This window comes from Cavia porcellus, unplaced genomic scaffold (assembly GCF_034190915.1).
Source record: "Cavia porcellus strain 051 isolate PalLab524CR breed Dunkin Hartley unplaced genomic scaffold, mCavPor4.1 scaffold_25, whole genome shotgun sequence".
NCBI classification, from domain to species: Eukaryota; Metazoa; Chordata; class Mammalia; order Rodentia; family Caviidae; genus Cavia; species Cavia porcellus.
This window is the reverse complement of record NW_026947508.1, coordinates 30,673,382-30,686,763: the sequence shown is the minus strand read 5'-3', so window position 1 is coordinate 30,686,763 and position 13,382 is coordinate 30,673,382. Positions and strand designations below refer to the sequence as shown.

The 13,382-nt window shown below is 48.3% G+C and overlaps 1 long non-coding RNA gene across 3 annotated transcripts in view; it reads right to left on the bottom strand.

Moving 5' to 3' along the window:
• Positions 1 to 13,382, bottom strand: part of LOC106025373 (uncharacterized) — a 93,543-nt gene that overhangs the window by 29,169 nt on the left and 50,992 nt on the right. For 2 of the 3 annotated variants that reach the window (XR_010043102.1, XR_010043103.1), the window contains exons 4-5: positions 8,925 to 9,308; positions 3,704 to 3,939 (exon numbers count right to left, since the gene is read on the bottom strand). This is a non-coding gene — a long non-coding RNA (uncharacterized LOC106025373). The remainder of the gene's footprint in view (positions 1 to 3,703; positions 3,940 to 8,924; positions 9,309 to 13,382) is intronic. The other variant, XR_001198977.3, reaches the window with a different exon arrangement.

Below are 13,382 nucleotides of genomic sequence, written 5' to 3'. Positions count from 1 at the left end.
CTAGGCTGGGTGCTGTCCTCCTCGGGAGCCATTAGTGTCCCAAGATCTCTGTAAGGGGATCAGGCCTGCCACCTTGCAAACAGGTAGGCCAGGGAACAGACCCTTTCTGAGGGCTTAGGTGTCTTCAGCCCCTCAGGCATCATGGTGCTGCTATATTGTAGCTTCTTTTTAGTTTAAAATCCTGCACCCCCCTCCCTGAGTACTGGGGCTCTCCACAGACAGGCCTGATTGATGACTCAGGGGGACCACAGCCGCCGCCAGCCTATTTTATGATGTCATTAGGCAGCTTCGGCAGCGGGAAGGAATCCCTCCTGACATCATAAAGGACTTGATATTTCGCTAATGTTATCTTGGCGGCGTGTCGCCCTGACATTTTCTCTTTGCAGCGCTCCCCCCAGGACCAAGAGTTGTCTAACTACAGCCTGGAAAAAATGCAAAACAGACAAATGCACCCTCGGCGGACAGCAGGAGAAAGCTAATAGACCAGTCCCGGGCTCCCCACCCGCAGAGGTGGTTTAGGTGGGAAGCATGATGTGTTTGTCAAGGGGGACCAGGGCTGCCTTCCTGCTGCCATCCCTTCCTACCAGGGCCCGGAGGCTCAGCAGCAAGAGGTGGCAGGTGCCAGGGTTCCAGAACCAGCTCAGCCACTCGAGGTCACGTGACTTGCACAGAGTCCTTGCCTTCTCTGGGCCTCAGTTAACCCATCTACTCTCCCACGCCGGGGACAGGACCAGACAACTTTGAAGACTGTCTTAGGCAATGCTGATGGCATTAGGAGAGGGCCATAATGTCACAGAAGAAAAAAACGACCCTGTCTGAGGCTGAGTTGAGACTACAGACCAATGAGGAGGGGGAGGGAGTGTGCTGGGTGGAATGGTATATAACCCACCTCCCTTTGTGAATGGTTTTGGGGAGCAGACTCAGAATATCAAGGTGTTTCCCCAGCCTGAAACTCACTGTCTTCAAACAACCAAGAGCAGCTACGGGCTCTGAGGGAGAAATGAGGTGACATTAGTGTGAATTTCCTATATAGCTCTAGAAAGCAAAAGACATCTAGACCCACCCCTAAAAGGAGCTCAGGCGATCAACCCAAATCTTCTTCCACCTGGGCACAAATCACCCACCCCAGCATGACCCCAAAATCCCTGATGAATGGGCCTCTGGCTCACCAGCTGCAGAGATGGGGAGCTCACTTCTCTCCCTGGCAGCCCAGGCAGCTCTCACCCCTTGGCCTCCCCCAAAAGTCTGGACCTCTGCCTGGGACATGACTGCTCCTCTACTTCAGAATGGCCCCCACAAAGTGTGCAAAAATGCCTCCCCACTCTCCAAGCATATGGAAGTTGGACCCAGCACCTGTGCTTTGTTTTCAGAGTGCAGTATTTGCCCTCAAAAAGAATGTAACTGCCCATTTTAACCTGAGGTTCACAGTTAGAACCATATTTCAATAGAATGAGTTTCCTTTGTAACTCTATTATGTCTTATGTTACGCATTTAAAATGCTATGGGAGGAGAATCTGTGGGTTTCTCCAGACAGCTAAAGAAGCCCATGTTATTTTTTTTTAATGTTAGAATTCTTCTTCTACTATTCAGACAAATCGATGTTTATCCATGAGTGGGGTCAGATTTGGGGAGATCATTCAGGTTTGGTGTGTCCCCAGCTCTAAGGCATCCCACATGCCCACTTTGGAAAAAATGGTATAAAGTAGAGCTGGGGAAACCACTCTCCCGTTCACCAACCCTTCACCTCAGCCGCTCCAAGATCTGCTCAGAAGCCTGACCTATTCCACCATATTTTTTTTGCCTGAGACCCCTAGCCCTGATCCCAGACATTGATGGCACCCTCAGAGGGCAGGGTTCATTCCTAAAGAAGGCAGACCAGACGCAATCCCAGCTTCAGAACAGTCTCATTAGGTGGCACAGACGCATGCCAGTGGACCCGCTGTCTGCCATGTCTCAGCACCCCAAGTATTTCCTATAAGCTTCGCTCTGCCACGCTGCTTCCCAAGTCCACAGAGCCCATTCCGTGCCCTTCTAGCAGCAAGCCCTTCTTACCCTCCCAGTGATAAGGCCAACCATCTTCCCTGGTCTGAGTTTATCCGAGGGCCTCACTCCCTCACTCCCATGGAGAACCCTGGCTGCATGGAAATTTCCAAAAGACCACATTGGCTTTCAACGCACGTGGAGCCATGGGGCAAGAGAGAGGCTGCCAGCAAGCATCAGCCCTGACCCCTGGTTGGCCCGAGAGGTCACACTGTTGACTCCCAGGGCATGTCGAATTGGTGCCTCAGTGCTTCCACCTAAGCTGGCTGCCCCGAGCAGAAAGACCACAGGGCGGATCCTCCCAAGGACCCTGCTGCCTGGCTCATGAAGTAATTCTGGCATGATGCCCTTTCAGGGTTGCAGAAGAATAACCTTTGATTGCCCAAGTTGGTAGACAGCCACTTCTGGGCTCTGCTACTGCCCAAACATGAGCAATTCATTCATTTAACAAGAAATATATTGAGTACTTATTATTTGCCAGGCATTATAGCAAATGGTACAAACAAAGGCAAAATCCCTGCTCTCAAAGAGCTTTCACGTTCTTCAGAAGAGCAACCTAGAATATAATAAGAAAAGGATGGTATGGAAGATTGTGATAAATTCCATGGATAAATCAAAAAGAGCAGAATGCACTTCATGAAGACGGTGACCTTCGAGACCCAAAGAAAGTGATCATGGCTATGATAATGCCTAGGGGAAGAGCATTCCAGCAAAGGACATGGCATGTACAAAGGCCCTGAGGCAGGATGTGTCTGACACTTTTGGGGACTCCAGAAGAATAGCGCAGCTGGAGATTAGGGACATGTAGGAGAACAGCAGACAATAACCAGTGAGGCTTAGTCATGTGGGGTCTTGAGGCCATTGTGATGACCTTGGCTTTTACTCTAGATGAGCTAAATCACTGGAGCAAACAAAGTGATATGATGTGACTTCCATGTTACAATCTCTGTGACTGTAGTAGAGAGGAGAGACCCCTGGGAGATGGGGGAAATGATGGCTCTGCTGCTACGGCAACAGAGATTGAGAGAAATGGTTGGATTCTGGGTTTAGTCTTAAGGTGGAAGGACAGGTGCCAGCCATTGCTTCTGGCTTTGGGCACCACACAGTGAAGTGAAGCCTTCTCTCCCATTGCACAGATTATAAAATTGAGGTTCCAAAAGGTCACGGAGGCTATACATGGAAGCCAGACTTATTTAAGCATGAAGTCCAAGTTCTCCATGCTCTGCTTCATTCCCAGCCTGGTCAGAATTCCAGTGAGGAGAAGATCCAATCACAGACCCAAGGTAAGAGAGCAAAGTCAAAAATCTGAGAATTTCATGCTAATTTGGAACTACTCCAATATGTCATCTTAACATGCTTTCTCCTTAAAGTTTAAATGATAGTTATTAGTGTCGGGCATTTTTTCTTTTATTTATATACTTTACAACTTTTACTGAAGGTCCATCCAAAATCTTCAGCCAAGGGAGAAGACCACAAAGAGAAAGGAAGGAAGGGGAGGTCTCTGGTAACTGCAGGATCCATCCTGGGGCACCTTGTTTTGTACCAGAATCACCCTTCAGCATTTACATTCCCAGCTGTGCTGTGGGCCAGGGTATGTAGGGTTCAATCTGACCCAGTCCCTGCCCCAGAGGATCTCTCAGCAGCTTAGGATAGAGACACTCACAGTCAGCACAGGAGCAGATCCATGTCCAGGGTGAGGCTGCCCAGCCGGGGATGTAGATAGGAGGAAGAACACCTTAAGTGAAATCCCAGAAGGTCTAGCAGTAGCAGAAGGCACTCTGGTTAGACGAGCCAAGCAGAGGAGTCCTTGGAGCAGAGGTGCAGGAAGCCTAGCCGCAGGTGTTCCAGCAAAGGGTGGGGCCACCTTCCATCCTTGCTGCGAGAGGGCAACAGCGATGCCTGCCAAGAGAAGGAGGAGAAACCTTGAGTTCCCAGCCTGAACCTCCCCGAGGGTAATTATTCACAAGCAGTGGGAAGGCAACCACTTTAATTTAAATGACCCAGGAGCCCGTGTGGCTGGAACAGAGGCCACGTGGGGATGAGATAGGAGCCTCTCTAGGGGAATGTTTAAGGCTTCATCTGTCACCTCCACAGCAGCCCCGGCAAGAGAAAAGACAGGGAATGAAAAGAACAGAAAAAGGATAGGAGATGTGATCAGGAAAGAGCGAGGAAGGGATAAATAAGTCCCAAGAAGCAAACAGGTCCTTCTCTGGGAGCAACGTGCCCTGGTATGTCAGGGGCAGCATCCTGAAAAATTCAAAGCCCTAAGTCCCTTGCAGCAGAGCCAAGGAGCATCAGCCTCGAGGCAAGGACAGAGTGACAACCTAGAACTGTTGCAGATGCACAAGGGTCTATTTCTGCTCATGTGTCCACAGCCGTGCCTGCATCCTGAGGTAGGTCCTAACACGCTCAAGGGTACAGATATGCACTCAGAAGCACACCAACATGTGAGCACCACCACAGAGACACTCACTGACACAAGTACATGGGCACACTTACAGATAATGTGCTTGTGACAGCGAGGTACAGGGTGCTGGAAAGAACATGAAAGCTGACACAGAGGCACAGTGACATGGATGGATGCCACAGAAGACCTGAGTCATATCCACAGACACTGATAGAAGTGTCAGAGGCTCACTACTAAGGACACACTCACACACCCTGGAGGAGGTGCACAGTGATGGAACACACACAGATTCAGGTGGAAATGTGCAGGCACTGACAGACACATGTGTACACTGCAGGCCAACACTGGCACACAGATACAACCTGCACCTAGATATGCACATACACCTCTTTATACCAACACAGGCATTCAGACACACATGCACACACACAAAGACATGCTCGGGGACATGGCTGATATGCTCAGGTACTGGCAGCAGCCAGGCAGACATCAGGCCACTGGGCTCTGTTTGAAGGTCCAGCCCAGCTCTCAGCATCCCTGAGCAGACAGTCCTCAAGCCAGATCCTCTTCTGCTCCACTCCTGCCAACTTCTGGCTTTGGTTAATTCCCTGAAACTCAGGCCCGCCCACCAGCTCTTCTTCTGCCCACTGGCCCTAGCCCAGGCCCCAGGCTCCAGGATGCCAATTGCCCCATTCTCCTAGGTGCCAACTCAGCCAAATTTCACACCCAGAAGTGGAGCCAGGCCAGCAGGGCTTGTTGCAGCCTGCTCGGGGCATCAGCACAGGGGTGGCAAGAGGGAGCCAGGATCTTGTAATGGCAAGGAGGAAAGGCCCTAGCCATGGTGCAGACTTGCCTGATAAAGCTGCCAGCTTCTGCTGCAAGGTACCCACCCTCTCCAAGGCTCAGGCTCATCTCCTCTAAAATGGGCCAACATGCCTTTCCCACTGACATGTCAATTAAACAGACACATCCCCTTGCAGATCACAAAGAGATTTTGCCTAACCTTCCTGTGTTGACACTTTGCAGTAACTCTAAGACGTGTTTCATTCTCCATTTTATACCAAGAAGCTGAGCTCAGGAAGGGTAAGTCACTGATTCAAGAGAGCAGACAGCACTAGAACCAGGAACTTGCTCCATCCATATTTTCTACAGTAGACAACTATGCAGCCCATGACCCGCCAGGGTCCAGACACCTGTCTGCTGCAGACATTGCTAATCCAGCAGTCACTTCTGGTGAATCTATACTTGGCCTCAGAACCCTACTCAACACAACTCTTCACTCAACTATTCGTATTTTACCAGAGCTGTACAACTGAGGTGACTAGCAAAAATTTTAATACAGTTTTCAAAGGCTGTTTCCATCCAAGCTTCTCCAAGAGAAGGGAGAGAGAGTGGACAATCAATCAGGACAAAACAGTCACCTTCACCACTCCATGTCAAGGAGAAAAAGACTGAGGCTCACACAAATAAGGAGTCTAAAGCCACACAGTTAAGAATCAGAGGTGGGACGGAGACCCAAACATCAACTCCCATCTCAGGGCTCTTTGAAACTAAGCCCCCACCCGACAGGACAGACCAAAGGGTACCAGTGTCCAGAGGAGTCAAGGAGGGGAGCAACAAGACTCAGTCTCCTCCTAGCAGAAGGAAATCGACCCTACAACTAATTGGTTCAAAGTGCTTCTTTTGACCCTAATTAGCTATTTGTCATGTCTCCATTTGCATACCAGAAAAGAGGCAAATTTGCATATTTGTAAATGAGGCCGGGCCTGGATGTGGGTTCTGGAAGAGCCTGGCAGTTGCTGGCAGGCGGGGAGGCAGCTGGCTCTTGCCACTGAAGCCTGGGCCGCCACGGAATGAGATTTGGAAGACAGCTCCTTGGCTCAGGGCTACAAGGTGCTCTCAGAGGGGGTCAGATGAGACAGCTCCCTCTCCCGCTCCAGGCTGAGCGGTGGGCAGTAAGAATGGGCGAGTCTAACGCTGCTATTTGGATTACTTGAAACAAGGAGGGGGGAATATAAAGCAATCTCAGGACGCTCTGTGCTGGGAAACCTTCTGTTCGTGTCCTTGGATAGAATCTGTACCATTCGCAAGGGGAAAGGGAAAAGATTGGGGAGGGAGTTGGGGGGAGCATACCTTAGCCCTCCCCCTTCTTCTGTCTGTCCCTGTCTCTCTCTCTCTCTCTCTCTCTCTCTCTCTCTCTTTCTCTGCCTCTCTCCCACAATCTCACTTTGACACACACCTACAATCCATTTACACACACACCCATGCACAAATATCTCGGTTCTCCCCGAAGCGCCCTTACACACGCAACACCTCCAGACCCACAGAGGTACACACGCAACTCTAACTGGAGAGGCACATTCGCACATGCAAACATTCCCAGACTTTCCTCGACATACACATTCACGCCCTTACACATACAGACACACACTCAAACACTTGAACATAGATGTAGGCACACAGACTCACTTAAACTGTGTGTAAATATTTACACACAAGACATACTCACACGAGCACATCCTTGCTAAGACCACATTTTCTGGCAAATTCTGGGAATTCTGACCCCTCTGCCAGAGTTTCTGGTGTCTTTCTGGGGAACAGACAAAGGAAGCTAGGCAGCTGTACTTGCTAGGAAAGAATGGGATCCTAATCCGGATTGGGTCCTTCCCAAGGAAGCCAGTGCCTAACAAATATCCTACTGTTTTCTGGGCTTTGACCTTGAACCTGGAGAAGGGTCTAGGTGGTCAGTAGAAGAGCTGGGAGGGAAGCAGTGATGTTTTGGTGGAGCCTGGCCCACACATCATTGCATCAGAATTTCCATGGACACCTCAGAGGCCAGGGGGACTAGCGGGGCACAAGCAGCGGCAACTTCAGGCACTGGGGCACTGTGGTGTCCAACTCAAAGGGAGCCCCAGACACATGACACCAGGGCTCAGGTCCTGGGAACTGCGCCTGGAGACACAAGGTCAGGACCCAAGGCTTCAGCTGCTACCCCCTTTCCCCGCACCTCTCCCCCAAAGCCTGCATCTCAAAAGGCAAGCTGAATAGCTCTGTATTTGTAAATTAAATATAGCTGCACTTCGGCTTTCCAATGAGCTAGGAAGGAGAGAAGGAGAAAGAAAAAGAAAGAAAGGAAGAGAAGAAAAGCTGCCGCCCTCAGGAAAGTCTGGCTGGTACAGATTGCCTGAGTCATGAATATTCATCTGGCGAATGAGGAGAGCGGGAGTTTGCATAACAGCTCCACCCACCCAACTGAAAGAAATGTCACCGCCTTTGCCAATAAAGTGCCAAAGGAAGCCGGTAGAGGCTGCCAGCCAGACGGTGCCAAACTGCTGACTTCCACTCCAAGGCGTGGAGAAAGCACATTGTTTCCGGCCCAAGGAGCCGCCACTTGGGGCTGGGGGAATGGAGCTAGCTGCTGGGAAAGAACCAGGAAGAAAAGTTTCACTTGCCACCTACAGGAAGCCTGGTGGGCAGAGTGCCCGGGCCACAACCCACCACCCACTCCAGCACCTCAGAAAAGAGACTCCTGCCCACCTCTCCCAGGGCACCTACCTGGGCCACCACCAAGGGCCCAGGTGCCAGCAGTGTGCATTGCCTCTCCCAGCTGAAACCCCCAGGGGTAGGAGGTACCTTAAAAAAATCTCAAATGGATCTTCATGAGTCCTCAGTGGTAGAGACCAAGAAGCAAGGGGACAAGTTGGTGGCACTTTGGGACCTGGAAGTTCTCATTTTACAGAAGAAAACATCTTAACTGAAGGTAACTTCCTTCTCTGAGTCATGCACAGAGAAGTACCTCTGTCCTCTGTCTCTCTGGTCCTGAAAAGTCCCTGGTCCCCAGAGTGTGCAATGTTGCTCAATGTAAGATTCAGAGAAGGCATCTTGAGCTATGTATTAAACGAAGTCATTTCTCCAACCATCCCCACCCCTTGCCTGTGCCTGGCCTGGGTCCTGCTTGCCCCTCTGAATGGTGCCTGTCAGGTCCCTATGAGGAGCAACACCCTGTCCCGTTCCTGCAGCTCAGTTTGGAGCCACAGAGATGGAAAGCAGAGCTGAGAGGCCACAGGCCACAGCAAAGAGGTGCTGGCTCCATGGGACATCCATCCTGCGGTGGCTCCCATCAGGTGATGGCACAGATGTGCTGCCTGCCGCCAGTTTGACACAGCTGGTTCCTCCAGTAATTACCTCAATGAATGGGAGACACAGGCTGCAGAGAGGACATTCGCTCAGTACAGAAAAGCAATTAGGATTGTGGGCGGCTCCAGCTGCTGCTCCTGTGATGTAAAGTTGGAGTGTGTATTTGTGATATAATGAGGATATTTATGTGTTCACATCTTACCTTCACGCACTGCTCATTCCCAGCCTCTGAGTACTCTTGGGCAGAGCACACAGGAATAGAGAGGAGGCCACAGTCTCCCAGGCCGAAGCATCACTTCTGCACACCGAGAGAACCCCAGAAGTCAAGAAGGACACTCACCTACAGCCAGGCTCCCCAGGCAGGACCCTTGATGGTCCACATTCTGCCGGAGGCCTCGGGGGCTGGCATCCCTGACTGCTCCTCTTCCACGGTTAAAATGTCCACAGTGATTGCAAGCTTCTTCCTTGAGCTGACTTGGGATCTGCCTCTGTGCTCATGCACCCATGCTGGCATACACGCTGACTCTGGGAACACACAGGACAGCATGAGTCCTGCAGCAAGTAAGTTGGTGATAGACTGGAAAGAAGTTTCTGTGAGCCGAGTATGGTGGCTCACGTCTGTAATCCCAGTACTCAGGAGGCTGAGGCAGGAGGATTGTTGCAAGTTCGAGGTCATCCTGGGCTACAAAGCAAGCTCAAGGCCAGCCTGAACTGCATAGAGAGACTTTGTTTCAAAAAAAAGAAGAAGAAAAAAGAGAAAGTTTCTGTGATCAAATAAGTTTGGGAAAATTGAATGTTGATCCAATTTCTTCATCATAAGACTTCTCAGAGCCTTCACAAGCACTGAGCAGGGTGCCACATCCCATGGGCATATTTGCCATAGAGCCCTTTTCTGCCTCACAACCTTGAGAAACTAAGGCTTAAAGGAGCACATTTTAGGGAACACCGCTTCAGTGGGTTAAAAGCAAATGTCTCGTTTCTCGTTCCTTGGAGCATCTCTTCTAGAGTGTGATGCCCGAGCCTCTCCTCTGATCTGAGCTCTGCCTGTGTGTCTGGATCCCTCCAACACTTCATACACACTCTGGCCATGTGGACCAACTAATGCCCAGAAAATCTTCACCTCCTCAATCCATGCTCCGGGGCTCCTACTGTTGGGGTCAAAACACTGTCACAGGCACAGAAGCTGAGTCACACTGTTTTCCTTCAGAGTCTCCCCAGAAAACCATAACTGACCCTCAGCTTCTTTTTCTGCTCACAGGTCCTGCAGGGGGAACCCACAGTTGGATCCCTCGTACCCATCGCTCCTAACAAAGGGGCATCTGCTATGTCCATAGCAGGTACTGGACCACTGTGAGTCCCTGAGCAATGCAAGTACTGAGTGGCCGTTCCCACAAAATCGAACTTTTTCACAGCAGGACCCACAGCAAAAATTTGTTCTAGCATTAGGCGTCCTGGCCTCCTGGCTGACCCTCTCTGTGGCCTGCGTCTATCGTGTACGTCCTCATGGATAGAAGACCTGACCCCACCAGGTCTGTCTCTCTGCTCTCCGGTCACCCCTCTGTAGAGTCCTTCTTCTCATCCCTCAAGTATGAATTCAAGTCCAGGCAAGGAAACCAAGTTCTTCGCACTGGCCAACTCCCATCCTCTGGTAGAGGCTCCTGGGCCAGCTGGTGGGAGAAAGACTTTCAGACCTCATAAGGGCTCAGCAGAATGATTCGCGATACCCAACAGTTGGTAAGTGAGTGGAGTGGCACAGGTGCTGCCTTCTCTGACCAAGGCTGACCGTGTCCTTCAAGCCTGCATCCCCTGCTGGACCTTCTCTTCTCCCACCACAGACCCCATACCCCTGCACGCGGCAGTGCACAGCCTCCTCCACCGAAACTGCTCTCTCCAAAGTCACCAACAGACTTCTATTTGTCAAGTCCTGGACTCTGTCCTCAGTCTCCATGCCTTTGCATCATTTGATATGGTTGACCTTTCTCTGGAAATCTGCCCCACTCTCATGGACTCTGAGGCTCTCTGTGCCCCCAGAGTCCCTCACACTCCTGAGCACGCAGCCTCTTCAATTCCCCTGTTCATCACCCTGGCTATGGTCCAGGACTCTGTTTCCAGCCCTCCCTGTTCTTGTTGAGACACCACTTCACTCCTAAATATCATCCACGGCCCGCCCTCCTCAGACGCTGCCTGCCTGCCGGCCACTGCCCCAAACCAAAGCGCCAAGCACACAGTGTCCCCTCTTCCCTCTCCATCAGCTGCTGCTTCAGATTTGCGGTGATACACAACCCTTCAGGCACCGTGGATCACAGTCTCGGCTGCCTCTTGACTCCTTATCCACAACCATTAAATCACCACGTCCTGATTCCTCCTGTTTAATATTTATCTTCATTCCAAAATGAAAATAGCTTTATTGTTTATTCTGAATGACAAACACGATATATCCTCATTATAAAAACAAAAATCAAACTGATACCTAAAAGTAAGAAAAAGAAAGTAAAAATCCTACTACCCAGATATAACCACTCCTAGCATTTTGGTGAACAGCCTTGCAGACATATCTCTATGCATATATACACATGGAGATCCATGTATATAATTTTATAGATGAGGAGCTGTATTATACATACTGTTCTCACTGACACCTGCTTTTCTCACTCAACAATATGTCATAGACACATTTCTATGTCAATAAATAGAGCTCTGCAAAATTATTGTAATTACTCAATAGTATTCCATTGTATATATGTATCATACTTATTTTATTGATGATCATTTTGGTTGTTGTCGAGATGTTACTCTCATAAACAATGTCATGATAAACATCCTGTATATCTCTTTGCTCGTTTTTGCAATTATCTCTTTAGTATAAAAACTAGCAAACAAGATCGCTGCGATAAAAGGTATAATGTTTCTAATTCTGCCGCGTCATCCTTGGAACACACACAGTGATTATCCCGGCAGGGCTGCTCCCCTCTCGATGCTCACACCCTCCCCTGCCCCAGAATCTGTCGGCCTTACTATTTGACCACACGAACTGAAGATAAATGACACTTTTTTTTATTTTTTGTACTGGGAATTGAACTCAGGACCTTGTGCTTGCCAGGCAGGCTCTGTGCCTGCTGACCTAAATCCCCAGCCCAAATTACATTTATTTTTATTGGCATTACTGAGATTATTACTGAGGATAAATAAGTATCTTTTTGGTTTTTTCAGTCCTGTATAGTTTTTGTGAATTTCCTGTTCATATCCTTTGCCCATGTTTCTAAGGAAGGGTTTATCTTTTTTCTTAATGATTGTAAGCATCTCTTGTACCTTAGAGATAAGGCTAAATGTACCTGTCACACGTCTTCTTCCTGCCTTTTTGTTCTTTAAGTACATTTTTGGTTTTTTTTACATTTTTAATTTTCATACTGTCAGATTCATTAACTATTTTCTTTTATGATTTCTGGATATCATGACATACTTAGAAGACCCTTCCCCACCTCACGATGATCAAAATAGTCACTCATATATATCACCTTGGTCCTCGGCACTTAAGCCTACTGGAGTAAGAAGGAAAAAGAGCTTCTGTGATGATGACTGGCCCACTCCCCCAGCTCAGGTAGCATTTAGAAAGTAGCCCATGTTCCCCAACTCAACTGAAATGCCATTCACTATACAAAAATCCCCTTAAGTATTTAGATCCATTTCTGGACTCACTATTCTGTCTGATTCATTTATTATTACACATAATTTTAATTACTGTCCCTATGAAACTTTTTTTAAATGTGTATGTGTCATGCTGAAGGCTGACTCCAGACATGCAAGGGGATGCACACCTGTAACCCTAGCACCCAGGAAATGAGTTCAAGAGCAGCCTGAACTGCATAGTGAGACTGTCTCAAAAAAACAAGATTGAATCCAGACTCTTTTCCTGAACTACATTCCCAGCCTTTTCTTCTTTAATATTTTGAAACAAGATCTCACCTGTTAAACTGTCCAAGGCAGGCTGGAACTTGTGGCCCTTCTGCTTCAGTATCCCACCCCTCTGGGATTCTGTCATCTGTAATGCACCCCCCGCTAAACATTTTAATATCTGATAGAGTAAGTACTGGTCATTTTTCTTTTCTGGAATTTCCTGATTACTCTCATTTTTATCCTTCCAGATTAATTTTATAGTTGTTTTGTTAAATTCAAAAATAATTTTCTGGTTGGGATTTTGATTAAATTATCTTAGTTTTGTGAGTTCATTTAAGGAGAAACAGCACCTGTACGGTACTGAATATTTCCACCCAGCAACCAGGCATGGCTCATATTTGCTCAAATCTTTTAGATCCTCAAGAGTTTCCTGGGTTTCTTTACGTAATGCTACACACTCCTTTTAAAGTTTAATTCCAAGTATTTTATGTTTTTGTTTTCTTCTTGTCACTGTGAATGAGACCTTTTATTTTACCTTCATTTTTATAAATAGAAAAGCTATGGCCTATGTATATTGTTTTGTTACTGGCTTTTTTTTTTTTTTTAAACTAAACTGTTTTTCCCCCAATCGTTTTTCAAGAAATTATCTCAGGATTTCCAGGTAATCGCTCATCTGCAATCTGTGATTATTTACTCCTCTCCCCACTACTTATATTTTCTACTTAATCTTCTCATCTGATTATAATGTCTAGCACTCTAGGGAAAGTGTTTTTAAAAATATTAATAGAGATGACTGTGTAGCTCAGTGGTAGAACATATGCTTAACGTGCATAAGGCCATGGGTTCAATCCCCAGCACACACAAGGAGAGAGACAGAGACACAGAGAGAGACAGCGAGACAGAG